Genomic DNA, 26904 nt, shown 5'->3' on the forward strand with positions numbered 1-26904 from the left:
ATCAGAGTAATTCTTCATTGAGCCAATCATGAGCAAGGTGGATTGGGTTATGTCTCTCGCCTTTAGGGAGTCACCTCCTTTGTCTGTTTTGGGGTTCCTGTGTTTTAAGGTTCTGAATTTTAAGAAATAAAGTGGTATTATCTTGCGAAGAGTATTTTATGCTTTTATTTTACTCATGTGTAGGCATTATTATGTTCAAAATAGTGGCACACATTCTGAACCCTAATCCTCTTCATGGCCTGCAAAACAACACTTGCCCTTCCTTCACATACACTGCCCCATCAGACACTAAGTGTAAGTGGGATGTTTTCCTGTCACTAAGGTGACAGCCAGGAGTGGAAGATCACTATTCCTCCAGTAAAGGAGAGAGTTACTAACTTGCTCACCAAACTGGGGACAAGGATCTGTGTTAAGCCCCCACTGCCAGGTCTAGACTCAAGCCAGACAGAGCCAGCTAAGTCCTATTTAGCTGCTGAAAGAGAGGAGGAAGTTGAAGGGGATAGGAAGATTGGGAAATAGCTGGAGAGGTGGGTGTCTAGGAAGGCTTCCTGGAGTCAGTAGAGGCATACACAGTGTCATTCACATTCCATATTGCTATAAGTAGGTAGACAGCAGGCCCGGCTTTTGGGCAAGGCGAGCGAAGTGGTCATCATGGGCCCTGCGCATTCATTCAGGGCTCAGTGCTGCCCAGCTCCCAGCCCCGCCCACCTGACCGGGAGCCACACAGACGTGCAGCTCAGCGTGCTGCCTTGGGCCTTGCACACGCTTTGGCCGGGCCTGGTAGAAAGAGAAAGGGATGGCCTTCCTCTAAGGTCATTCCTGCCTCAGCGGTAGAAATGGAGCCGTGTTAGTCTGGTGCAGTTGAAATAAAAAACAGGACTGTGTAGCACTTTAAAGACTAACAAGATGGTTTAATAGGTGATGAGCTTTCGTGGGTCAGACCCACTTCCTCAGATCAAATAGTGGAAGAAAATTGTCACAACCATGTATACCAAAGGATACAATTAAAAAAAAAATGAACACATATGAAAAGGACAAATCAAATTTCAGAACAGAAGGGGGATGGAGGAGGGGGAAGGGGGCAGTAAATGTCTGTGAGCTAATGATATTAGAGGTGATAATTGGGGAAGCTATCTTTGTAATGGGTAAGATAATTAGCCCCTTTATTCAAATTTGAGCGTAAAGTGTCGAATTTAAGCAGGAATGACAGTTCAGAGGATTCTCTTTGAAGTGAAGTCTTAAAAGGTCTTTGAAGCAGGATGCAGGTAATCAAGTTGTTGAGACAATGTCCTTTCTGGTTGAAATGACAAGAAACTGTTTTTTCTTTGTGATCCTGTCTGAGATCTGTTTTGTGGGCATTGATCCTTTGGCGAAGTGTCTGAGACGTTTGTCCAATGTACATAGTGGACGGACACTTTCGGCACATGATTGCATAAATTATATTTCTGGATGTGCAGGAATATGTGTTCTTGATCTTATAACTCACTTGGTTGGGTCCAATAATGGTATCAGCAGAGTGAATATGTGGACAAAGCTGGCAACAGGGTTTGTTGCAAGGGAAGGTACCAGGGTTGGTATTAGTGTGGTATGTCCTGTGGTTGCTGGTAGGTGGTTGTCTATAGGAGACTATGGGTCTGTCTCCCAGAGCCTCGCGGAGTTTAGTATCCTGTTCCAGTATAGGCTGTAGTTTATTGATAATGTGTTGGACAGGTTAAACTCTGCTGATACCATTATTGGACCCAACCAAGTGAGTTATAAGATCAAGAACACATATTCCTGCACATCCAGAAATATAATTTATGCAATCATGTGCCGAAAGTGTCCGTCCGCTATGTACATTGGACAAACGTCTCAGACACTTCACCAAAGGATCAATGCTCACAAAACAGATAGACAGGATCACAAAGAAAAAACAGTTTCTTGCCATTTCAACCAGAAAGGACATTGTCTCAATGACTTGATTACCTGCATCCTGCTTCAAAGACCTTTTAAGACTTCACTTCAAAGAGAATCCTCTGAACTGTCATTCCTGCTTAAATTCGACACTTTACACTCAAATTTGAATAAAGGCGCTAATTATCTTACCCATTACAAAGATAGTTTCCCCAATTATCACCTCTAATATCATTAGCTCACAGACATTTACCTCCCCCTCTTCCACCTCCTCCATCCCCCTTCTGTTCTGAAATTTGATTTGTCCTTTTCATATATGTTCATTTTTTTTAATTGTATCCTTTGGTATACATGGTTGTGACAATTTTCTTCCACTATTTGATCTGAGGAAGTGGGTCTGACCCACAAAAGCTCATCACCTAATAAACCATCTTGTTAGTCTTTAAAGTGCTACACAGTCCTGTTTTTTATTCCTGCCTCAGAATGGGAGATATTCTCTCTGGCTATATAAAAGAGAGATCCAGTGAGCTTCCCTCAGCCATAGAGCCTCCTTGCCCAGCAGAAAGCAGCAGTTACTTAATTATTCCATTTTACTTCAGAATTTATTTGTCCAGTGTACTGAGACTAGCAATCAGACACATAGCTCTGACTTTACTCTCAGATTTCATCGGTTCTTCCCATTAACATTCGGCAGATAATCCTCACCTCAAGAGAACCATTAAGATTCAGTGATCTGAAGGAAATATTGAGCAGCAGGGTAAAGTTTCAGCTCTTACATTTTATCTTCATTAGGACAAATTTATTTTGCATTGTTACCTACATTCCCATGTATAAATCAATTACAACAAAAACGGAGGTATTAAGCAAATGGTAGCAAATATTTAATGTAGCAAATCCCTTCTTCATCTTTCCCTTTGGTTTGTAAAATGTCTGCAAATAATTTTCTTAATTTTTTTAATTCAAATTTATTCACTGACTAATTTCTACAAATAATTCTGGCACTAGAGATTGAGTGAATTTTCAGATTTGTACTATGTTACTTTTAATTGAACAGACAAGCCCCACTGTAGCAAAATTGGGACTCCTGCTGCACCACTGAACTCAATGGAAGTTTTAATCCTGGATTAAGCCATAATGGTTTAATCCTAGCCCCAGTGAAGTTAAGGGAACAGGATTTCACACTAAATAGTTGGAGTTAAACTATAGATTACATGGGTCCATGGCTACTCAGAATCTTGTACAAATACTCATGTTTGTAAGTTCCACTTTTCACAAATATTCACTTAAAATTTACCACTTCTATGAACATCTCCTGTCAGTCTAAGACTATTCTTTAGCTCTAGAAGAAAACCCACCTTTGTCTAGTAGAAGACAATGCCCCACTCTGTTTGTGCATTTAATTCTTTTGCAATCAAAAAGGAAAGAACTTCTCATTGCAAGATTAGGGATATTTGCTTTCCAGAGTCAACAGCTGAACAAACAAATGGAGTCATGCCAGCTGAATGTTAACAATTAAAACCGAGCAGGCTAAGGAAAGTGCATGCAGTCTGTCCAATGTAATCACCATACAGAGAAGCTATGATTTTATTTTCAATTGCAGTTGTGTCTTCAGAAATGTTGATTACTACTGTGAAGAAATGAGACCACTTTAACCTTCTGTCATATTGCTATTTGTATACAAATATGGTTATTGCATCAATTGTCCCTTTCCTTTGAATGAACAGCTTATCCAATATGTATGGACAAATTTGAGAAGGTCAGAACTTCTCTCCCAGTACATTTTTACTTTGTGAAGTGCCAGTATGCTGATAGGATGGAGGAGTGCACAGTAATGATTGAGTGATTGTTACTTCAGGGGACCTGTGTGTTATTACACCTGAGTTGCATCTGGTCCTACGTCATTAAGGGCCAGTCTACGTTACAGCAGAAGGTCAAAATAAGATATGCCACTCCAGCTACGTTAATTGTGTAGCTGGAGTCAGCATATCTTAAATTGCATTTCTGCACCATCCACACACTGGGAGGCTGATGGGAGCAAATGGCTTCCTTTACTCTTCACAAAACGAGGAGTACAGGATACTGCCTGGAGATGCTCTCAGTGTTTGATATGCAGGTCCATACTTGATCTGCTGATTGAATGCCAGAGAGTCAACCTCTGGAATGTCGAGCTTCTGTGTAGTGTAGATGTGCCCTAAGTGCTTACTTCACTAAGGTACTTAGGTGCTGTAATGCTGTGATTACCATTTGTATCATTTTTGCTACCATGGTTATATAATTGCAACAAATCTTGAACAAAGAATGTCATGTAAGGTGTCAATGGACCAATGACCCACAATCTGAGTGGTTCCAGAGAGACTTTTGCAAGCTAGCAGCTTATTCCTTTATTGTTGTGATCCTTATCTATGAATATTGAAAATTACTTGTATATGATCCTTTAACCATTCAATTGATCTTTTTTTATATTAAACTTTTTAGTTTTTAGTTACTAAAGGATGGACTTCAGTGTGATTATTGGCTAAGCTCTGAGTAATATTTACTGGGTAAGTGTCTGATCCCTTGGAATTGGAAGGATCTTATAGTAATTAAATTGGTTTTCAGTAACCAGTCATCATAAGTCAAGTGGCTGGGTGGTGAGCCAAGGACTGGAAATGCTTGAAGAGACTGCATTTTTACTTCTTGTTTACCATTGAGGTGAGTAAGAAGTTCACAATTGTTACTGGCTTGTTGTAATCTAGAGCTAGAATAATCACCAGTTTGGAGAGGCTCTGCCCTATTTTTCAGCAGTCTGTCCTGAATTTGGTATTTTCAGCTGTGACCCATTGAGGCCTATTGACAGGTGCCTAACTGCCTCTGTAAGTACAACATTTAGGCTCCAATGGCATTTTCAAAACCACATGTCAAGTGCCACTTACAGTCCCATAGGCATCTAGCTTTTCTGCACAAAACTGCCCAAGTCTTGATGCTGCCCCACACCTAATGATCTGCTTGGAGCCTTTGCTTATGTCTAAGCCCTGACAGGATTCTCAAAATAGGTGTTCCCCCACTTTTTTCCTCTGTGGGGTCCAATCCAGTAGCATACCTAGCCTGCACCAAAGTCAGCCAGGAGTGACCAGGTCAGGAATGTTTTGTTCTGAGTCATGTATGTGAAGGCATTCCTAAAAGTCTACTTATTGGGGCATTCAGTACGGAGACAGGGGATCTGAATTCAAATCCCCATTCTGGAGTAGGGATTTTAACCCAGAAGTTTCCTATCCCAGCTGAGTGCCCTAACAGTGGGGTTTGTGATGAAGGTCTCCTGTTGGAGCTGTTCCTGTTTGTATAAACAATGAAATATTTATCGGAGAAGGACCTTGAACTTAATTTTACTACTTACTAAGAGGATACCCTAACCATTGGTTTACTGTACCAATTGCTGCCTTTTCTCTCTCTGTGTCTTTGGCACAGTATGGAACAGCTTCAACAAGACATGTTGACAGCACTACACCCCCAAAGGACCCAGTAACCCATGACTGGGGTACTTAGCCAGAAAATAGAAGAGCTGGGTGCAAGTCCCTGTTCCATATCAGGAGGAGCAGGTTTTGAAAATACATCTCTCACATCCTAGATAAGTGTGCCTATCTGCTAGGCTACTGGGATGAGGGCATCTTTCTTTCTCTCTCTCTCTCTGATTTTTCATAAGGAAAGGGCTAGCCTAGTTTAGGCATCTAACTCGGAGAGATGGTTTCAGGCAGAACATCCTAAATGGAGATATATGCTCCTTCCTTGGGCCTGTCAGTTGAGTACCTATGACCCTTTGTGAATCTGGGTTCTAAGTTAAACCCATTACTCTGCATTTCACTCCTCACTAGCACAGGCAGCTACCCACCCAGCCCACTAGCTTCTAAGAATCCCTCTTTTAGGTGCCCAACTCTGCCTGTACAATGGCCGGGGTGCTAACATGAAGCTGTGAATTCCACTGAGCAGCATAACACCTTAGGAGTTAGGCATTGCCAAGCCTAGAGTCCCTTTGTTCTCCAGCCTGATTCCCAGTTTGCTGCAGTCATTAAAAGATTCCCACTGACTTCAGTGGGCTTTTGATAGGGCTGAAAGACTCTGATCCTACATTTGCATTCATAAACAGAGAGCCTGGCCAACTTCACTGATGCCATTAAAAGAATATTAGTAGAATAGCTTTTTAAAGTAAAAGTTGAAGATGAGGCCTGAATCCGAACACCCTCAACAGCTGTTTGGGAGAGAGTATCTGAGGGGAAATGAATAGGAAAAAAGATGACATTGGATCCAGGTCTGTATGTTGTCTTTGGCTGCTCTGGTTAGAATAGACCAAACCAAAACTTGCATTTGAACTTGAGTGTGATTATATTTCAAAATCATGCACCATAAATAAATAATAAATAATAGCAAACATTCTGTCACTCACATTTTGGAACACAGAAAAGTCTTTGGCCACAGGAGGGCAATACTGTTCTATAATAAATTCAAGATGCTTTAGTCACTAAAAGCTGGCATATAAACATGTAATTGGAGGGGGGGGGGGAGTCCTATTTTGAAATGATGATTAACAAAAAGTGATTAACAAAAAGTACAGGTTTATCACAGAGCTACCTGGTGAATACAATCGATTATGATTAACAATCATAATAATCTCAGGTACAAAGTGGATTTCAGCACTAACTATAATCATGTCTTGCCTGTGGGGCACATGTCTATTATTCCCTTTTAAAGTTGAGGAAACTAAGGGTATGTCTATATTACAGAGTTTTGTCGGAAAAACGGCCATTTTTTCGACAAAACCTGAGTTACGTCCACACTGCAATTGTGTTCTTCTGAAAGTAAATAGAAAGAACAGAGGGGTTTTTCCAGCATTGGTAATCCTCTTTCTACAAGGAAGAAGCCTTTTTCCAAAAGAGCTCTTTCAGAAAAAGGTGTGTGGACGGGGAAGAGGGAGCTTTTTCAAAAGAAGAGGAAAGAGGAAAAACACACAGGTGCCCTAGTGGCCACTCCGTGCATAGTAATCACAGCTTAAATGTAAGATAGCGTCCATTCAGTGTGGACGCTATCTTTCGAAAAAGCATATAATTTTTTCAACGTGGTTTTGTGTGTGGACGCTCTCTTTTGGAAGAAGTTTTTTCTGAAGAGATCTTCCAAAAAAAGGTTCTTCTGAAAGAAGCCTGAGACACAGAGAGGTTAAGTGATCTGGCAAGGGACAGAGGAACAATCAAATTTTGAGTGGGGATTTGAAATCAGGCATTGCTTCTAGCTTCTATTCTTTTACTCTGACTGCTGCTGAATCAGGCTTTTCTTCCACTTTGTCATTAACACTACTGGGATTTGGACAGTCAAATTCCCAATGTAGCTTTAAAATCTCTATCTTAAAGTTTTAGAGGCTCCAGATTACTAGGTACCTAGCCCTTGACACTATAATCATTCTAGTTCTATTCTTTCCTAATTTTTTTCTACCTTTCACAGAGAAAACTTATTCCTAGCTAGATCTGAAAATACTGGGCATGGAATTACTCATGAAGGCTATGTCTAGACTACAAAGAAAAGTCGGAAAAAGATACACAAATTGCAAACTGTAATTTGCATATCTTTTTTCTGCTTTTCTTTCGAAAGAGGCTTTTCTGAAATTTGGCATGTCTGCACAGTGCCAAATTTCGGAAAAACCTGCTCTTCCAATCCATCCTTTCTTTCTCGCAAAATGAGGTTTACAGGAATGGTGAAAGAACGCATCCACTTTTCCAAACATTTTTTTTGAAAAGTGGATGCATTCCTTGGATACGGTATTGCTTTTCTGAGATACCTCTCAGAAAAACGCTGCATTCTAGATATAGCAGAAGAGTAATAAGTAGCATGCCCTTCAGAAAGTTGAATATATTAAACATTTTGCAGTATAAGCAGTGATTTGGACAGCAACCATTATTTTCTACAAACTTTTGAATCATGAAATACCAAAGAGAGAGATAAATTACTTAGTATACTATAAGGGGGAAACAATAGAAATAACAAGTTGAAGTTAAGAAAAGGGAAATGTAGTTTGAACATCAGGGAAAATGCCCTCACGAGGAGAGCTATTTGACAGTGGAATAGCTTGACAGGGAAGATGAGTAAGTTTCATAATCTGAGACCTTTAAAACTAAGTTAGACAAAGCAACAACATTAGCAAAAAATACTGTAGCAAATAATTTTTCATGGGCAGGGGAATAGAGGACTAAGTACTGACAAGGTTTTCCAGATTGTTTCATTTGTTAGTTTTTTGAGTTGTTTTCTCCGCATGTATAAATATAATTTAGAGATCACTCTTTGTAAAGAAAAGATTTAGTATACAATATTTTTGGAGATAGGTGGAAACATTCTATTGGCAAAATTGTTCACCTTCTATTCTTTGCATTATTTCCCCTTAAAGGGAAATCAGCCTATTCCTTTGAGCAAGCCTGCAAATATTTGTAGTTATTTTCCATGGATTTAAATGCCAGAAGGAGGACCATTATGATCATCTAGTTTGACCTCTGTGAACAAATCAGGCTGCAGAATTTCAGCAAAGTGATAGATTTTCTATCACTTGACAGCTTTAAAGCAAAACTGAGTAACTTTCTACTAGATATGCTTTAGCTCAGGCGTGACCACCAGGTATAGAACTGATTCGGGAATCACTTTGCTGAAATTCTGCAAAGTAGTATTGCAGATTCGATAATTTATCATGAACATGATTTTTGGCATATAATCCAACTAGAATCAAAAGCACTTGTGGAGTAATAGTTACCATTTCAGAGAGGAAGGTTTTGAAGATTACTGTTCCATTGTTATATAGGCCTTGTGGCCCACAAAGGCTGATTTATGGATGCCAGTATGGGTTGCCTGGAAAAGCTTACAATGTTAGGGTTTCCCACTGATCAGGAGTCTACATTCATGGATAGGCAGGGACACTATTCCCACTGAATGATGTTGTTATAAAATGGATTTACTGTCCCCATCAGTAATAAGACCACGTCAAAACTATTAATGGAACAAAGTGCATAAACCAAACATTGAACAGTGCCAACAAATACATCCCCTAATATTGCATGTCCCCTGGTGCCCTCATTCTGCATGCCTATTCATGCATGTTAGTGCACACTTGGCACCACTACATAGACTTGGAGGTCTGCCCATGAACTCAGGACCTAATGCAAGTGCAGTGAAAATCAGTTCTCATATAGTCATAAGCAAAAGCAGCCCTTGAACAGATGTTTCATCTGCACTCTAGCTTCCTCCCTCAGCTGATGCTCCTGCTCCTGCTCCAGAAATTGCACTGCAAGCCTCTCCTCATGTCCTGCAATTTTTTACTCTCGCTCTGCAGCCTGTCTGTGCTTTTCTACTTGCTGTGACTCTGCTTTCCCTCAGGTATTGTGCCTGTTTGTTGGCCCTGTCCTAAGTGCTCACCACCAATTCATCACGGAAAAACTTCCACTCAGAGCGGTCTGTGCCCATTCCAAATTCCAGGAACCTCCTGGAGTGTGACTACTCTGCCAAGGTTGAAGGACTGAAAAGCAGACAATAAACAGCTACATTATTGTCTCTGAACTTCAAGATTGGTTCAGCGCATCTTCAGAGAAAACAGCCTGGTGAAATCTCAAGGCTGAAATATCACGCTTTAAATAACAGAGCTGCATTGTGTTGTGAGGGAACACATCAGTTCCCAGAGCTCTGTGGCCACAACTGAGTCAATCACAGTGAACAGAGTGCACAAATAGTGGTAAGTTAAAATTCACAATTGCTTTTCCTTTACTAAAAGCAGTTGCAGGGGGAGGGGGGAAGACATGGCTTGCTACCCACACTTTTTCTGTCCTTTCAGGCATTCCACAACTTTACTGCAGGAAAAGTTTGCAGCACCCAGGATTGGGTCAAAATTCACAGGGAAGTCAATGTGACACTGTTTAAGTGTTTGCATGGGTTCCTGCCTCCTTACAGCTTCTGATGCAGGCTGGTCTGGCCATAGCTACCTGTGGACTACATGCAAACATACATCATAATACAGAATCTCAGACTATGTCTACACAGCAGCGTTATTTCAGAATAACTAACGTTATTCTGAAATAACATAGTGCGCATCTACACTACAAGCCTTTATTTTGAAATAATGTTGAGCTGGAGCACTTCTTACTCTGACTCCTGAAACCCCCATTTCACGAGGAGTAAGGGAAGTCAAAGGAAGAGTGTTCTTCCTTTGACTTCCTGCTGTGTAGACAGCTCCAAAAGCCGAATTAAGCTATTTCGACTTTGGCTATGCAATTGACATAGCTGAAGTTGCGTCGCTTAATTCGACTTTAGCCCTGCTGTTTAGACATACTCTCAAAGAGCTATCCCCTCCATTCCCTGGTACACTTCTGGAATACAGTATAAGCTATTTATTCAAAATGCTATAAGCCAAACCTCCACGTTGCCTGAATCCCTTTCTTGTGCCCCAGCAAGAGATCCATGTGATAAAGACTGTAGAGGACATGTGTCTCCTGCTGTGGGACAAGAAAGGGATCAGGATAATGCTGAAGTCCAGATAACACAGAAGAGACTCCCAGCCAGGACTCCAAAGAGAAGGAAAAGGAGGAGCATCTTGACAAGGGGGTGGTCACCCTAGTGTTGAGTGGTTCTTACACCAAACCGATCTGCAAATCTGCTGTCATGCGTGTGAGTGAGTGGAGCTATGGCAGTCAAGCTTCATAGGGCTCCCTGAACTGCCACAGGGACAGGGAACACCTGTTCTCTGCAGGCCCAAGGAGCAGGAAAGGCTGCAGTCCTGATGGGCAGAGCAGAATCCTGACAGGGGGGTTACTGGCACTGTTGCAGCACTGGGAGCCCTTTGCAGCCCTTCTGTCCCATGAGGCACCATAAATTACTTACGTTTTTATATGAGATCCAAAATTATAGTTCTCTTCCAGGCTCAAACCACACAAAGAAAAAAAAAGGGAAGGATCAGTAGCTGAAAATGAAGTACCATGTAGAACGCACAACAACAATTTCCCTTCCCCATCTTGGATTCTGTGTTTACTTATAATCAACAAACACTTCAGACTAGATTGAAGTCTCAGTTCTTATAACAACATCCTTCAGGACCAGTACATTTACACTTTAGAATGACTTGAATCAACATATGATCAGTTTGGTAATACAACATATCTATTGCAGTATGGGCCAGCTGACATCACAGCTTCCTTACATCCATTTGAATTTTTGATACTTACAGGGGGTATCACTAGTCCTGGGATTTATTTCCCATTTTGGGTACCTCTAGACTAAGGGGTTTCCCGAGAACTAGATGGGGCCAAATGGTGGAAAAGCCAGCAGAAAAAGCTATGCAAATTGCAGAGTGCAATTTGCGTAGCTTTTTCTGAAAAAAGGCTATAATATAGACCTAGCCTCACAGTTCTCAGACACAACATAATCACACTTGGAAAACTGTGGGACATCAGACCTGAGACACCAGTTTTCTTCCTTTCTCCGTGAGTTGTCATTTTACTCTTCCATAACTATGCAAGAGCACTCTGTCTCTAAGATTCAGCATTTAATGGAATGTCAGTGATAGAATAGAACTCATTCTGTACAGCTATAACCCAATGAGAAAAGGTTAAACTCTAGTTTTAATGAGTTAGCTTACTAAGTGAAGTTTTGTGATCAATTTGTCTGGAATTCACTTACTAAGAACCTACTCTCCTCTGGCACTGTTCAAAAAACTTCGTAACTCCTCTTTGGAGGTGTTATTATTACTAATATTGATTACATGAATTACAATCTTGTATTGCATTAATATGGAAATGGTGACAAAGATAACCTTTCTGAATATAGTCATTGAGTTTTTAACTGCTAGGGACATCTGGAGCTACATCAGCGGAGGATTTTGGTTGCTAAACGTGTCAAACAATGGATGAAGTTGGAAATTTGTGCCTATTTATCCCCCCCCTTCTTTGCTAAAAGTCAAGAAACTTTCTAAGCAATGAAGAAAAAAAAAAGTCAAACTCAGACTAAGTGACAGAAAAGATTGTAAGAGCCTAACAATTGTATGGGATATTATGGAAGAATATAGATTCAGCTGCCTCATGAAAAGGAAAGGCAGATTCTGTCTTGCACATATTGTGTAACCTTCTTGGGGAAAATTTTCACTGTCACTTTAATGAAATATACAGGAGTTCAGAAACAACTGGTATTAAAACACACTTGTTAGGGATCATAGATAAAACAGATTTGCAAATGAGATTTGCCTATTTTAGATGATTCATCTAGCTTATCTATTTATAATCACTTTGATGTTTTTGATGAGCCTTACAGAAAACTATAAGATAGATGCATGAAGATGGACCTAAGAATGTATTAAGAACTTATGTATCATATAGGTAATGACAGAACACTGATTATTGGAACATGGTGAGTCTGTGGAAAAAATAAAGTTATATTGGACTAGCTAAACAAAACAAAACACCCTCAGCATTTTTAAAATCCACAACTAATTTAGGAGCCTAACTTTAGGTGTACAGTTTTGGAAAATGTGGACTTCTTAACCTAATGGTGGGGAGAGAAATACTATCTTTTTTTTTACTTGACTGACATTTAAGAAAGATAATTTCAAAGAATTCACCTCTAAAACAATGTCTAAAAGTTGAAGGCTGAGATTGGGTTAGTTACAAAAGATAGTTTTGTATCTAAAGAACAAGGCTGGGAATTAGGAAACTAGGTACTAGTTTCAATTCTGCCACCGTTTTCCTATGTGGCATTGGCCATGTGGGTCACTTATACCAAATGTAATAAACATTGTCATTGACCAAGATTTCATTCTAACATACACTTGTGTAATACCAGTTGCGCTGCAATTGATGAATTTACAGTGGTGGTGTTCCAAAGGTATTAAACAGGTTTTATACACTGGTGGAAGGGATATCTGAATCAAGTCCTTAGAATCATAGAGCTGAAAGAGACCTCAGGAGGTCATCAAGCCCAGCCCCCTGCCCAAGGCAGGACCAGTCCCAGATTCCACCACCTTCCTCAGTAATCCATTCCACTACTTTACCACTCTCCTAGTGAAATAGTTTTTCCTAATATCCAACCTAGACCTCCCCCATTGTAACTTTGAGATCATTGCTCCTTGTTCTGCCATCTGTCACTACTGTGAACAGCCTTTCTCCATCCTCTTTGGAACTTCCCTTCAGGAAGTTGAAGGCTGCTATCAAATCCCCCCTCACTCTTCTCTTCTGCAGACTAAACAGACCCAAACCCCTCAGTCTCTCCTCATAGGTCATGTCCTTGATTATCATTATTTTCCCTCAGCTTGAAAACTGGGATAATAATACTTTAACTTATGTCATGAGAGTTGGTGAGTTATAATTCACTGGTATTTAAACAGCACCTGGGTATCCTTCATTGAAAGAACTATCTAAGGTAAATAAGGAGTATTTTATTTGTATGTATGCAAGACTTAAATTTCAAGTTTTAAATATTAATAGTATGTATTTTTGATACATAATTGTTTTTCTTTATGTCTTGCTGCATCTTTGAATGAACAGAGGGTATGATGTGCTGCTGAAATAAATAAACTGCTAAAGAGTTTGGTCAGAGCTAAAATGGTACATAACTTTATTATGTTAATGAACAATTGTAAACAATTATTGTTGGTATTTCAGTTTTTTAAAACTCTCTCCATAAATAATTAAAGATATGCAAAAATAAATTGCAATAAACAAGTGAACCATACTGCAAATAACAATAGCTTGCATTTAACCAGTCCCCTTTATTTAGTGATCTCAAAGGTTTTTACAAACATTAACAAATTACCCTCCACAATACCGGCAAGCATTAGGATCTCTACCTCTCAGAAGACAGTCTTGATGGCCAACTCAGTGGAAGAACTGGGAATAGAACCAAGCTGTCCTAACTCCCAATTCTAATCTAACTATTAGCCAACACCTGGTCTAAACCTTCACAAGAGATCTCGCTTTTGGAAGGGGTGAGGCAGGACTTCAGTGTACTGTCAAAGGGATTTCATTAACAGCATTGCTAGCACATTTATTGTTATAACCATCTACAGAGCAGCAAGCATAGTCACTGACTCTTTGGGGGGCTGGGGTTCATGATCACTTCAGGCTGATGAGTATGTGTAATTTACTATGAGTTAGAATGTCACATTTCCAGGGGCCTTCAGTAGCCTGATTAATGTTATTTACATCTTTTTGGTGAATGCTTCCAGTGGACCTTACAATCTAATTTTGTGCCTTGTACAGTTGTTCTGTAATTTAGTGTGTATGGAAAACATTCCTCACTCAGCAAAAGCAGTAAGTCGCACTGTCTTCCTGAAGACCTTCAGTGGGAGAGTTGTTAGAGTAAAGGACAACAGGATTAGATCCTAGATTATTATAAGAAAATGCTGAAAGAAAGATTGTTTAGTGACTTTAAGATTATTCTCTCTCTTTGGAAGCTCATCCTTTTCAGTCCCATGTGGGTCACGTGGCCACTCTGGTTTACTTTAAGCTGTCAGGTAGGTAGTACTGCCTCCGAAGTATCCACACAAAAAGGTGTATGTCTATCAGCATCAGGGGAACTACACCAAGGATGAATAATGAGTTGGTGCCACAGGACTACTCATAGATTTTAAAGTAACAGAATAACATGGCTAACCTTCTGAGACTCCCTTCCTCCCCCCGGATGAATGTTTGTTTCCCACCCTCAAGGCAAAGGCACATAGTACAGCCTGAGGGCCTTCTAAAGCATACCACATCCATAGGTAGTTTAACAGTAGGAAAGGTATTTTCTATTAAATTGTATATGTTCTACAGAATTTCCCCATACATTATCTTAATGTGGGATGTTAAATCATTGTATGTTATTTTTGTATCAAGGTTTCCTGCAGGTAAGAAAGATATCAGAAATGCAGATTTTAAAATACTACACTGAAGGGCATTTTTTAAAATAAATTTGATATGAGTTATGTGGACTGGTTGCCTTTTCTCTGGTGTACTCAAAAACTTTTTAAACTCATGTCTATAACAAACTTGCAGGCATTTTTTTTCTTGTCAGATCTATGTACCTGTCAGATGTTCTTAGAAAAGACTTTATAAAGATTTATAAAGCAATACCCACAAAAATCAGAGAGGTTTCACGTTCCTGTCAGATAGTTATGTAGGCCAGTGGTCCAATGATAGATCACAAATATTTCACAACATATGTGCTGTCTATTTTCAGTATGTCACCTCTGCTTTTCTAGCTCTAAAACTAGTCCGGTGGGTAAAGACCTAGGACTGTGCACTAACGGGGAAGTAAAGAGCCACCCACATATGGCAGAAGTGTCAGCAACAGTTCTGAGAATGCTGCTCACTCTCCCCTCTCCCTCCTCCATGCCCTGTGTGAATACTACCTGGCTAACATTTTATACATGTGAAAAGATGTCAGATATACACAAATACCATATTTCCCTATTAATTTTCTCATCACTAATGCCAAGCATAATGCTCTACATAAAAACAAGCTAAATATCAGCTTAGCCAGAAATGTCACCTATTAAATTCCTCAGCAGCTTTGAAAACCAGCTTAGAAGTTTGTGGACAAGTATGGTACAAACTCAGAAAGGGTAACACCACAACATATATTTTACTGCCATTTAAACCAGTCAGTCCAGACATCAGACATAATGTAAATTTGAACTCTTATTTAAATTTTAGGCCTGCATCACTTTATAATCAATTGGATTAACTGAAGAACAAAATAAAAACAAGAACCATTATAATTTATGGCAAAAAATTTGGCTACTCCTGGGCTGTGTCTACATTGGCATCCCTTTCCGGAAAAGGGATGCTAATGAGACAAATCGCAATTGCAAATCCGCGGGGGATTTAAATATCCCCCGCGACATTTGCATTTACATGGCTGCCGCTTTTTTCCGGCTTGGGGATAAGCCGGAGAAAAGCGCCAGTCTAGATGCGATTCTCCGGAAAATAAGCCCTTTTCCAGAGGATTTCTTATTCCTACTTGAGTAGGAATAAGAAAGGAAATAGGAATAAGAAATCCTCCGGAAAAGGGCTTATTTTCCGGAGAATTGCGTCTAGACTGGCGCTTTTCTCTGGCTTATCCCCAAGCCGGAAAAAAGCGGCAGCCATGTAAATGCAAATGCCGCAGGGGATATTTAAATCCCCCGCGGATTTGCAATTGCGACTCGTCTCATTAGCATCCCTTTTCCGGAAACGGATGCCAATGTAGACGTAGCCCTGGTGTTTAGAGTTTTAACTGAGAGAAAAAAAGATGCAAAATCACAATGCCTATTATATAAGATCACAGTAAGTGTTCTGCATGTTATAAAAGATTTTATGTCTTTGAAGTGCTAAATTTCATCTGAAAACTAATCCTTTAATACTTAAAAATATGTACATTGTTACAGTTACTTTTACTGAATTCAGTGAACTAATATTTACATAGCTTTGCATGGAATTATATAACATTTTACACAAATATAATGTATTGATTTGAACTTGGCACAGCAAAATCAGAATAATTTCAGGGGTATTTAAAAATAGATTTTTTCATTTTTAAAGAATGGAATAGTCAAATGTTTAAAAGGGTCAAAGCAACACGTACAGATGTTAAATAAGATAACACTGTCTCCTCACATAATTTTCATTAAGTTCACTACCTGCAAAGCTACAAAAAAAAAAAAAAAAAAAGAGAGAGAGAGAGAAAATCTCTGATTTCCCCACCACATGGATAGCTTCAATCAATTAAACACTTTTTTCTCCAAGAGTTTTGAACTTCTAAGTCTGTACTATTCTGTTTTACTAGCTTGCGACCTGCTATGTCAATATATTCCCAGTAGGTAACATTGTGGTGTTATTGTATTTAATTATCAGACACAATTTGTTTACAGAAAGGATGACTTACAAGGGTGTGTTTCAGCTTGTGGCTGAGTATATAGATTTTGATTCCACTGAATTACATGATGCACTTACAGGCTATGTACAGCTGATTTAGAGTCGAAGTTAGAAAGGTAACCCTTTGATGGTACATGTTAAGGCAGCTGTATACTTTATCAAGAGTGAGTAAAGTGGCACATTATAACAAACATGGACATGATCATGCCCAGTCCTGCACAGGTGTGCAAGGGGCAAAGTGCAAAATGTCTGCTCCCCTGTGCAGATGTCAGGCACAGGCCTGTCTTGGGCAGCAGGTGTGCAAGGACTTTGCAAAAAGTGTTAGTTCTATACTTCCTAAAAATGATGGAAAAGGGGACTATGGGTGAGCATGATGAAGAGGAGAGGGTGAAAGGGGAACAGCAGCCTTGTCCTACATTCACAGATGCATTGCACCTCCTGTGGATCTCCAGTGAGCATCCATTGCACATTGCCCAAAGATGGCTGGTAGTTTTATAGTCTGAGAGGCATAGTCCTGTGGCACCTTAGAGATTAACAAAAATATACAGCATCATATGAGCTTTCACGGGTACAACCCACTTCATCAGATGCGCTGGAGTGAAAACAACAAAAACCAAGATATAATAGTAACAAAAAAAAAGTACTGTACAATTGTTGGACTGATGCTAATGAGGCTACTTAACTGGGTTGGGAGTGTCCCATTCTTAGCTTTTGATATAAAAATGCACTTGTTAAAGACAGATGGGCTTTCTAATGTGACATATACTTAATGTCTTTGTTCAAGCCCAGGAAACAATGTCTGGTCCACTTGAGTGCCCATCAGTCCTTCAGAATGAAACATCACAAGAGCACCATAATACCCACTTCTAAAAGTCATAATGGTTGCTATAAACAACATCACGCTTGACACAGAATTTCTGCTCCTGCACCATTAAAGTTCACACCAATGTTCTTATTGAAAAGTGAAAAATTAATCATTTTTACTGTCTTACTGGTCACTAAATACCTTAGTCAAGTTGGATACCTAAGGGTATGCCTACATTACCCTCCTAGATCCAACTAGGAGGGTAGTGTAGACATACCCAACTGATCCAACTTGATGATTATTGAAACTGTCATCCTCAAACTTTATCAATTTTTTTTCATTTTATTCATTGATAAAAAACATTGAATAATATCCAGGTTTTTTGTGGGCAACTATTGTGAACATCTACTACATACTAGTAATTCTCTATTAATCGTCATCATCTTAAGATTTGTTTATAATCCATTTCATATTTACCACATTGATTTTGTATAGTGCTAATTTTTAAAAGAAGAATATTGTATGGTATTAAATTGAATATCTAACAGAAAAACAAAAATACTATGTCAACAGAATTATCTTTATCAATTGCAATCTTTTCAGGACCCCTCTTGCCATTGAAGGTAGAGGTTCTATCTTAAGTAAGAAGAAAATAAAATATAAACAGTAAGGGCAGAACTGCAATTTGAATTCAAAGATAAATGGATGTGTGGTAACTCCTAAAGCCAGGGTCAGATTAATTTTTCTCTGGGCTTGGGGCTATTATATTTTTGGGGCCCCTAGGTTCCAGAGTGGGGCTAAAAGGAGGGGTTCACTGTGTGGACAGGGGCTGTTGCTTGAGGCGGGAAGGTGAGTGTGGGAGGGGGTGAGGGCTCCAATTGGGGGTGTGGGCTCTGTCTGGGCTGGTGATGAGGCATTTGGGGTGCAGCAGTTGGTTCAAGGCTGGGGCCAAAGGATTAGGAATAGGTTTAGGGTGGGAAGTTGGGGTGGCAGTTAAGATGCATGAGCAGGCTCAGGGCTGGGGTGTAACATCTGTGTGGGAGTTAGGAGGTAGAAGGGGGCTCAGGGCTGGGGGTTCAGAATCTGGAAAGGAGATAGGGTGAACACAAACTAATTGCGTAACTGTAATGAGAGGCACTATGGAGCCAAGAACTGCAGAATCTGAAGCCATGATGTGAAAGCTTTTGTCAAATGTTGGATTTCTTTTTTAATGGTGACCATTCTAAGTCTTGATGAAGACAGTTTTATAAAAAGTCATCTAGATTCAGTACAGACTCTGGCAGGTGTCATGCTCAGAGTCATTATACTTACACAGAACTAAAATTATACTCCAAGTAGAAGAATGTGTGACATTTCAGAGTCAGTTTTCTGGCTCTGTGAGCAACTTCTGCATCAGAAAAGGGAGACAGCAAAATAATGAAATGTCTGTGCACAAATGAGAACATTCTGGATTGGAGTTTCAGTAGAGATAAAACATCATCATGTTAGTAACATCAACAGAAGTGCAGCAATTTGCAACATCTAAAGGTCTGAAAATTTGTCAGGATTTTTTTTCACCCTTTATTTTAAAGGTTGCCAAAATTATAGGTGCACAAATTCAATTTCAAATACTGCCATTTGCTTCTCATGTGGGAGACCCTCTCTGCACTCTGTACTGAATCCTAATTTCTCACAGGGATTTGCTGCAAAATGTTGTATCCATTGCTTAATGCAAAGATTAATAGTTATGTTTTCCCCTTATAAAAAAATCCAGGTTGAGTGTCTGACTTCATTTATCTGGATAATTTGTAAGAGAATTAACTGTGAAAGTGCTTCCCTGTCACTGTACTGACAGCTGCTTGAAGAGTTAGATGGTATTCAATCCCTGGGTAGTTAGCATGCAGCACAATCAGTTTTCTATTTAGCATTATGTATGCAATACATCCACGCTGCCTGCTTCCCCGTAGAGACACCAGAATCTCTAACTAATAGAAAAGAAGTCTCCCTTCACTTCTTAAGGAGCAATATGTATTTTACATTTTGGAAAGGACAAAAATAAAGCACAGATATACTGTATAAAAGACCAGCCATAGCCCACATTTCTACCTCAAGCCCCACAATTTTGATGGTTCACCCTGCTCTTCCCTCACCTGGAAAAGATAAGCTTGTTATACAAACTAAAATAATAATAATAAAAAACAACAACAACAGGGTAGCTAAAGTGAAGCTCCAAAATCTGAACTTGGAGCATGTCTACACTAGGGAAATAATAAACTTTGAAATAATAACTCCTGAAAAAACTATTTCAAAATAAGCTTATTCCCCAAGGAAAGCAGGAGTACAGGGCTTGGTAGTGTGGATGCTCCACTTATTATTTCAAAATAAGGGGGGTTATTTTGAAATAACTCCCTAGTGTAGACCAAGGTTTAGACAGCTAAATGCATATTTGAGGGTGATTTTCTGGGGTACTCCGCAGGGCCATCCTTAAGATTTCTAGGCCCCTGGGCACTGCTATTAAACTGGTGTTCCTATGTTTGATGGCATAAAAAGCTTGACATTCAAAATTCTCTGTACCCATACAAGACCAATTTAGCAAGTGTAAGGTCATTCTTAACGTTCCATATAAGAATTAAATTATTTATTTTAGGGGGATTCAAATATAAATTCCTTAGATTAATTACAATCTTACATAGGAGATGCAGATATGATCCTATAGCTATCTACAGATTTGGCTGAAAATGGTTTCAGGCTGTAATTTTGGAAGTATCTATTTCTGGGCACTTAGGGGGTCTATGTTTTTGGATACTCAGGACACGTCTACTCTGGGGAGTTATTTTGAAATAACTTCCCTTATTTCAAAATAATAAGGTAAATCTACACTACCAAGCCTGTTATTTCAAAAAAGGGGCTTGTTATTTCAAAATAACAACTCCTGCTTGTGAACACGAATAAGCTTATTTCAAAATAGTTATTTTGGGACTTATTATTTGAAAATAACTTATTTCGAAATAGTCTGGTAGTGTAGATATAGCCTGAGAGACTAAGTTTCTGTGATCAGACAGCATTCTGCCTTCCCAGTTTATATATGCAAATTATTTTTTTGGACTCCCCAAAATATGCACTGAGTATCTAAAGGAAGGTGCCCAGAATTACTAGTAAAAATGTGGCCAACCCTGTTTAACTGAAAATCTGTAACCAACCATACTTAGGCCTTTAAAATGACTGTCAGTCAGACATGCCCATTTCCCAACTTTGTTAAGGCCTGGCTCATTCTCTGCTCCTTTCCAAAAAGAGGCCAAGGGTGAAATCCCGACCCAATTGAAATAAATGGCAAACTCCCACTGACTTCAACAAAGCCAGGATTTCACCCCAGAAATCTCAACTATAAGTCTGTCCAATAAATAAATATGGAAATACAGAAGCATGTTCCAATTTCTAAGGACTCTGAAAATTTAAGAGCAGAGTACAATAATTGCAATGCCACATAAATTTCTCCCCACTGCTTAGAACAGTCATAAAGATTAACGACTCGCACAGAACAAGACTCTTATGGAATGATATTTTGACTGAGCACATGTTGAAGACTATCCTTTCTCATAAGGCCCTGCAAATTCCAGAAATAATAATTGTCTGAATATTGCTATGATCATGCCAAAATAGAGTTATATTCCCAGTTGAATGAGACCAATGAGGTGTTTCCATAGCAAAACCTTTCCCTGCCATTAGAGTTTAGTGTAAACTTAAGGAAAAGGTTTAATGACTAGAGTGCCAGTAGCTTCTGGAAAGAAACTATAGTTCTGTTGAGTATGCTGGTATTTTAATGGCTTTATTATATAAGTCACATTTTATTATATATAAAGCAGCTTAATGAGAGGAATTTCTCTGAAACCATTTCTCAATTCCTGTCCCTGAGGTGTGGCAGGCAGCCTATTACATTTGACTTGATTCTGACTTTCCTACTTTCAGGTACAATGTGCTGACAGAGCATAACAAAGATTTCTCCATGAAGAGGGCTGTAATATTTCAGCAGGTGCATTACACAGAGAATCAGGGACCCAAATATGCTGTGCAATTATTATTTTAGAATGTCATAAATATCTCCAAAATATGAGAATGAGCTCATTTAACTGCAATTCAGAAGACTGATGAGCAGGGCTTTATGGGCCATAATGGAGCCAAATTCCAATGTCACATGTATTTTGTTTGGCACTAACAGGATATGTATTAAAGTCTCAGAGGGGTAGCTGTGTTAGTCTGTAACTTAAAAAAAAGAGTGGTCCTGTAGCCAGCCTCCCCCTCCCTTGGCACAATCCACTTCTCCAGATGAGCCAAGAAGTGGGTTGTGCCCACGAAAGCTCATGACACTGTATATATATTTGTTTGTCTCTCAGGTGCTACAGGACCACTCGTTTTTTTTTAAACGATATGTATTAATACATTTATAAACAAAATGTGGACTTAGGATTTCAAGCTAACAATTTAGGTAGTAGTAGTTAAAACACAATTTATCTAGATTTGTGTAAATGAATAAATAATCTGAAGCCATACACAAATATGCATGAAGTCACATTTTTATTATGTAGTATGTGTATTACAATATCACCTAGTAACATAATCAAAGATCAGGACCCCATCATGCCAGATACTTACTATGTCGATGATAATAGGAAACTGATCTGCTTGGAAAACAGTATTTTCTGTGAAAGATTCCAAGATTTTCTGGATTTTCAATGGAAAAACTGAAAATCTTAGAAAAAATTAAAACTTGACTTTATTTTTAGGTTCCTAAAAAAATGGAAGATTTTGGAAGAAATGGACTGCTTTTCATAGAGTTTCCATTTTGAAAAAAACAAACCTTTTTTCTATCAGCAAAGCAATACAGTTGTTGCCAAACTATGTGCTTACTTCTCACAGAAGAGAAAACCATCTGCTTTTCTTTACATTTGGTATGATTTTTAACTCCTTAGGGAGTTAAGCATGATAGCATTTAAGCAGAATTTACACTAATTCTTAAAGTTAAACAAATGCTTAAGTGATGTCCTGAAGAGAGATGGTCTTAAGTGTATGCCTGACTGCTTTGCTGAATCAGGGCCCAAATCCACGCAACACAGAAGAACATCATTTTTATGAGTTCTTGCTCACATAGAAGCCTCCTTCTGTTGATTTCAATGGGAGCTGGATTAGACCCTTTAACAGTATTTTGAAGAACTGGAGATATTTTCAGTTCCACCTGAAAATTCCCATCCTACAAATGATATAGATCAGTGTTTCTCAACCTTTTAAAAATAAAGTACCCCTTTAAAAAAAACAATATAAGTACCCCTAATACCTACGGTTTTCAGACACACAAATTTTTTTTCTACTGTTGCAACACATTTCTTTAAACAAGTTAATCGTAGAAATTTTTGGGCGTAAAAAGTACAAAAATAATAAAATGCTGTAAAACTTAAAACAAAAATTCAGTTTTCTCCAAGTTTCAGTTATGTTGACGTACCCCCCCAAACTTAATGGTACTCATACCACTGGTTGAGAAACACTGATATAGATGGTGCAGTGAAAATTTTATAAGGAATGGTTTTGTATAGTTTTAGTCAGGACAAAATTTCCTCAGGTAGCCAATCGAGTTGCTGAGGATGCAAGCAATATCAAGTCAACTTCACAGATGCCAGAACTGGGGATGCTGGAGATGCTGCAGCACCCCCTGACTTAAAGTGGTTTCCATTATATACAGGTTCAATGACTCTCAGAACCCCCACTTTGCAAACTGTACCAGCACCCTGGTCAACTCTTGGCATATTTAATGATGTAGCAGCATTCCAAGGGTCATACTGCTGTAGGATCTCACAACCTCCATTATAGCCATCATACCTTTCTCCTGCATATGTTTTATCTGCAATACTAAAATGAACTGCCACTGCGTCCTACAGGCATCTCAGGCTTGTCATCTAATGCTACAGATATTTCTGTACACTGACTAAAAGGTATCTGATCTCAACTTAATAAATCCCTTGGGAGGATTTTGTCATATATTTGACTCACTTACAGAAGTGTTTGGGCAGCCAGTACACTGTTCCACATGAGCCCTGTGAAGAGATCATCAACCTAAGTTAGAGTAATAATAGAGATGTAGCGGTGTTAGTCTGGTTTAGCTGAAACAAAAGCCAGGACTATGCAGCACTTTAAAGACTTACAAGATGGTTTATTAGGTGATGAGCTTTCGTGTTCCAGACCCCTTTCCTCAGATCAAATTGTGGAAGAAAATTGGCATGACCATATGTACCAAAGGGATACAATCAAAAAAAGTGAACACATATAAAATATCAGTACACACTAATACCAACTCTAAAACTTTCCCTTGCAACAAACCCTGTTGCCAGCTTTGTCCACATATTTACTCTGCTGACACCATCACTGGACTTAACCATTTCAGTTATAAGATCAAGAACACATATTCCTGCTCATCCAGAAATATAATTTATGCCATCATGTGCCAACAGTGTCCTTCTGCTATGTATATTGGACAAACTTCTCAGACACTTCGCCAAAGAATCAATGCACATGAAACAGACATCAGACAGTTTCATAAAGAAAAAACAGTTTCTTCCCATTTCAGCCAGACTGGGCATTGTCTTAACGACCTGACTACCAGCATCCTGCTTCAAAGAGACTTTAACACAAGACTTCAAAGAGAAGCCTCTGAATGGTCATTCATGCTTAAATTTGACACTTTATGAATGGGCCTTAACAAAAATGCTAATTATCTTACCCATTACAAAGATAGCTTCCCCAATTATCACCTCTAATATCATTATCTCAGACATTAACCTCCCCCCTTCATTCCTTCTCTGTTCTAAAATCTGATTTGTCTATTTTATGTGTGTTCACTTTTTTTGATTGTATCCCTTTGGTATATATGGTCATGCCAATTTGCTTCCACAATTTGATCTGAGGAAGTGGGTCTGGCCCATGAAAGCTCATCACCTAATAAACTATCTTGTTAGTCTTTAAAGTGCTGCATAGTCCTGTCTCTTTTTCTGAGTTAGAGTGGCTTCTAGTTCTATGATTTTGACTGCTGATTTCTGGTCTATAAATCTAACAAGCTCATGCACCATAATTTACTCACATTCCTTTTTTTAACAGTATACTGCAACACAGTACCTAATGGTAAGAGAATCAAGACACTCAATCTATTTAGTTTATTAAAGAAAAGGTGAAGAGATGACTTGATTGAACTCCTACATGGGAAGATTTCTGATAGTAAAAGCTCTTAAATCTAACAGAGAAGGAGATAAATAAAATCTGTGGCTGGAAGCTGAAGTCAGACAAGGTCAGACTAGAAATAAAGCACAAATATTTGAGTTAGGGCTATGAACCACTAAAACAACTTACCTAGAAATAATAGTTTCTTCTGGTCTTAAAATCTATTCACCTGTGAGAATAATGCTATTTATTTTAATAATGATCCTGTTCAAAATTAGAAAACAGCCACATTTTCTGATTTTTTTTTACCATCACCACATAACAAGAACTGTTTCTTTTGTTATAAACTCCAATGTCAGGGTCATGCAGCTATACTAGAATAATTCTGCTAGGATCACACTAAACTTAGAGTTAGGCCACATTTATACTTACCCAGGGATTGGTGCTCCAGAGATCAATCTTTTGACATTCGACTTAGAGGGTTAAATAAAGATTCACTAAATTGAATGCTGAGGTCACCCCCGTTGGCACTGGTTCTTTTACTCCTCATAAGGAGTAAGAAAAGATGATGGGAGCATTTCTCCTGTTGACCTCTTGCTGTGAGAATGACACCAAAGTTTGAATCAAGCTACGTCGACTGCAGCTAGGCAATTAATGTAGCTGGAGTTGAATATCTTGATTCAAACTTCTGGGTAAGTATAGATGTGGCTTATGTCTACACTACAGGGACTATACCAGTATAGCTACAGGGTCCAGCTAAATCAATAGAACCCACCAATGTAGACACACCAATGGACTGGATTTTTCTATTGATGAAGAAACATCACTTCCATGAATGATGATACCTAGATTATTAAGGCATTCTTCCATAGACTTAGCTGTGTCTACACTCGCCACCATTGTTAAATTGCTCAGAGGTGTGGATTTTTAGTAACTAATAGCTTTTTAAACTAAGTTTTAAGTGTGGACAAGGCCTAAGAGCTGTAAAACATCATTCATGCGACATTGAGAAATGTATGGTAACAAATTTTCTAAATCTGGATCAATACCCCTTCCTAACTCAATTTATTCTTGCCAGAACTCTCTTCTACCTCCATTATTTACTTTTAATATCAGTTTTACAAAAGTACACACAGCTGCACAAGTCAAACTACTGGCAGACTATATGCTGGAGGACGAATAAATAAGATAGCTGCATCAGAACAAAAGCTCTCTGAACAAATACATACTTCACAACACGAAGCAGCTTTCATTTGAAAATTCTGAACTGGGGCTATAAGAAGTGAAGTGCTGAAGTTAGCATTATATGTAAAGATGAAGAGTCAAGGAGGGTTGCTTTTACCTGTGGGGGCTGAACAGTGCTCTATACTAATAAGTGTAGACATACATACATTGCAGCTGTTCATAATACCCCAGTCTCTACTTTTTATTTTCCTCTTTTGCTTTTCTTCAGAAAAATTTGATCATTACCCCAAAGTTTTAATGGGACATGACCATTTCATCTAGAGTTTAAAAACAGGGCTTAAACCAACTATTAATATTAGGGGTATGGAAAGAAACTTTCTATGGGCGCAGGTTATCTTATAACTGCTGTTGTATTTTGTACCTTCTTCTGAAACATCTGGTCCTGGCCACTCTCTCTGTCAGGGACACTGTAGTAGATGGCCCACTGGTATAATCCAGCTGACAATTCCTACATTCACACTTTTTATTCCAATTCTTTCTTAAAATACACATCCTGCAAGATCTATAGACATTAACTTACTGAGCACGGAAGAATTGTGATGGTATTAAAACACTCTCGGTAACTGTCTTGCTATGTAATAAGTCCATCTTCAGATCTCCTGGGTATGTCAGGTTTGAATTATACATACAAGCCTTTTCTGTGTAGGATCTGATCTTGTGAGGCTCTGACCACTCTCAAGTGTTGGCCTTGTATCTAACGGCTTGCAAATCCTGCAGCCCCCCAAAATTTTTGAAGAGCTTTCTAGCCTTCAGATTCCATTCCTAGTAGTAATTAGGAATTACTGTGGATTGCTACCCAGGAGACAACACTCTATTTTCAGCTCTGCCAATGACCTATGTGTGTGACCTGGGGTAATTCATTTCAGCTCTCTGGGCCTCTCTCTTCCACTCTTTGTTTGTCTTGTCTAT

General features: G+C 38.9%; 1 protein-coding gene across 1 annotated transcript in view; it reads left to right on the forward strand.

The window, feature by feature from the left end:
* The window catches only part of DOK7 (docking protein 7), a 253658-nt gene that overhangs the window by 150178 nt on the left and 76576 nt on the right, over positions 1-26904 (forward strand). The window lies entirely within an intron of this gene.

Source organism: Pelodiscus sinensis, chromosome 4, assembly GCF_052426305.1.
Source record: "Pelodiscus sinensis isolate ZL-2025 chromosome 4, ASM5242630v1, whole genome shotgun sequence".
Classification (NCBI taxonomy): domain Eukaryota; kingdom Metazoa; phylum Chordata; order Testudines; family Trionychidae; genus Pelodiscus; species Pelodiscus sinensis.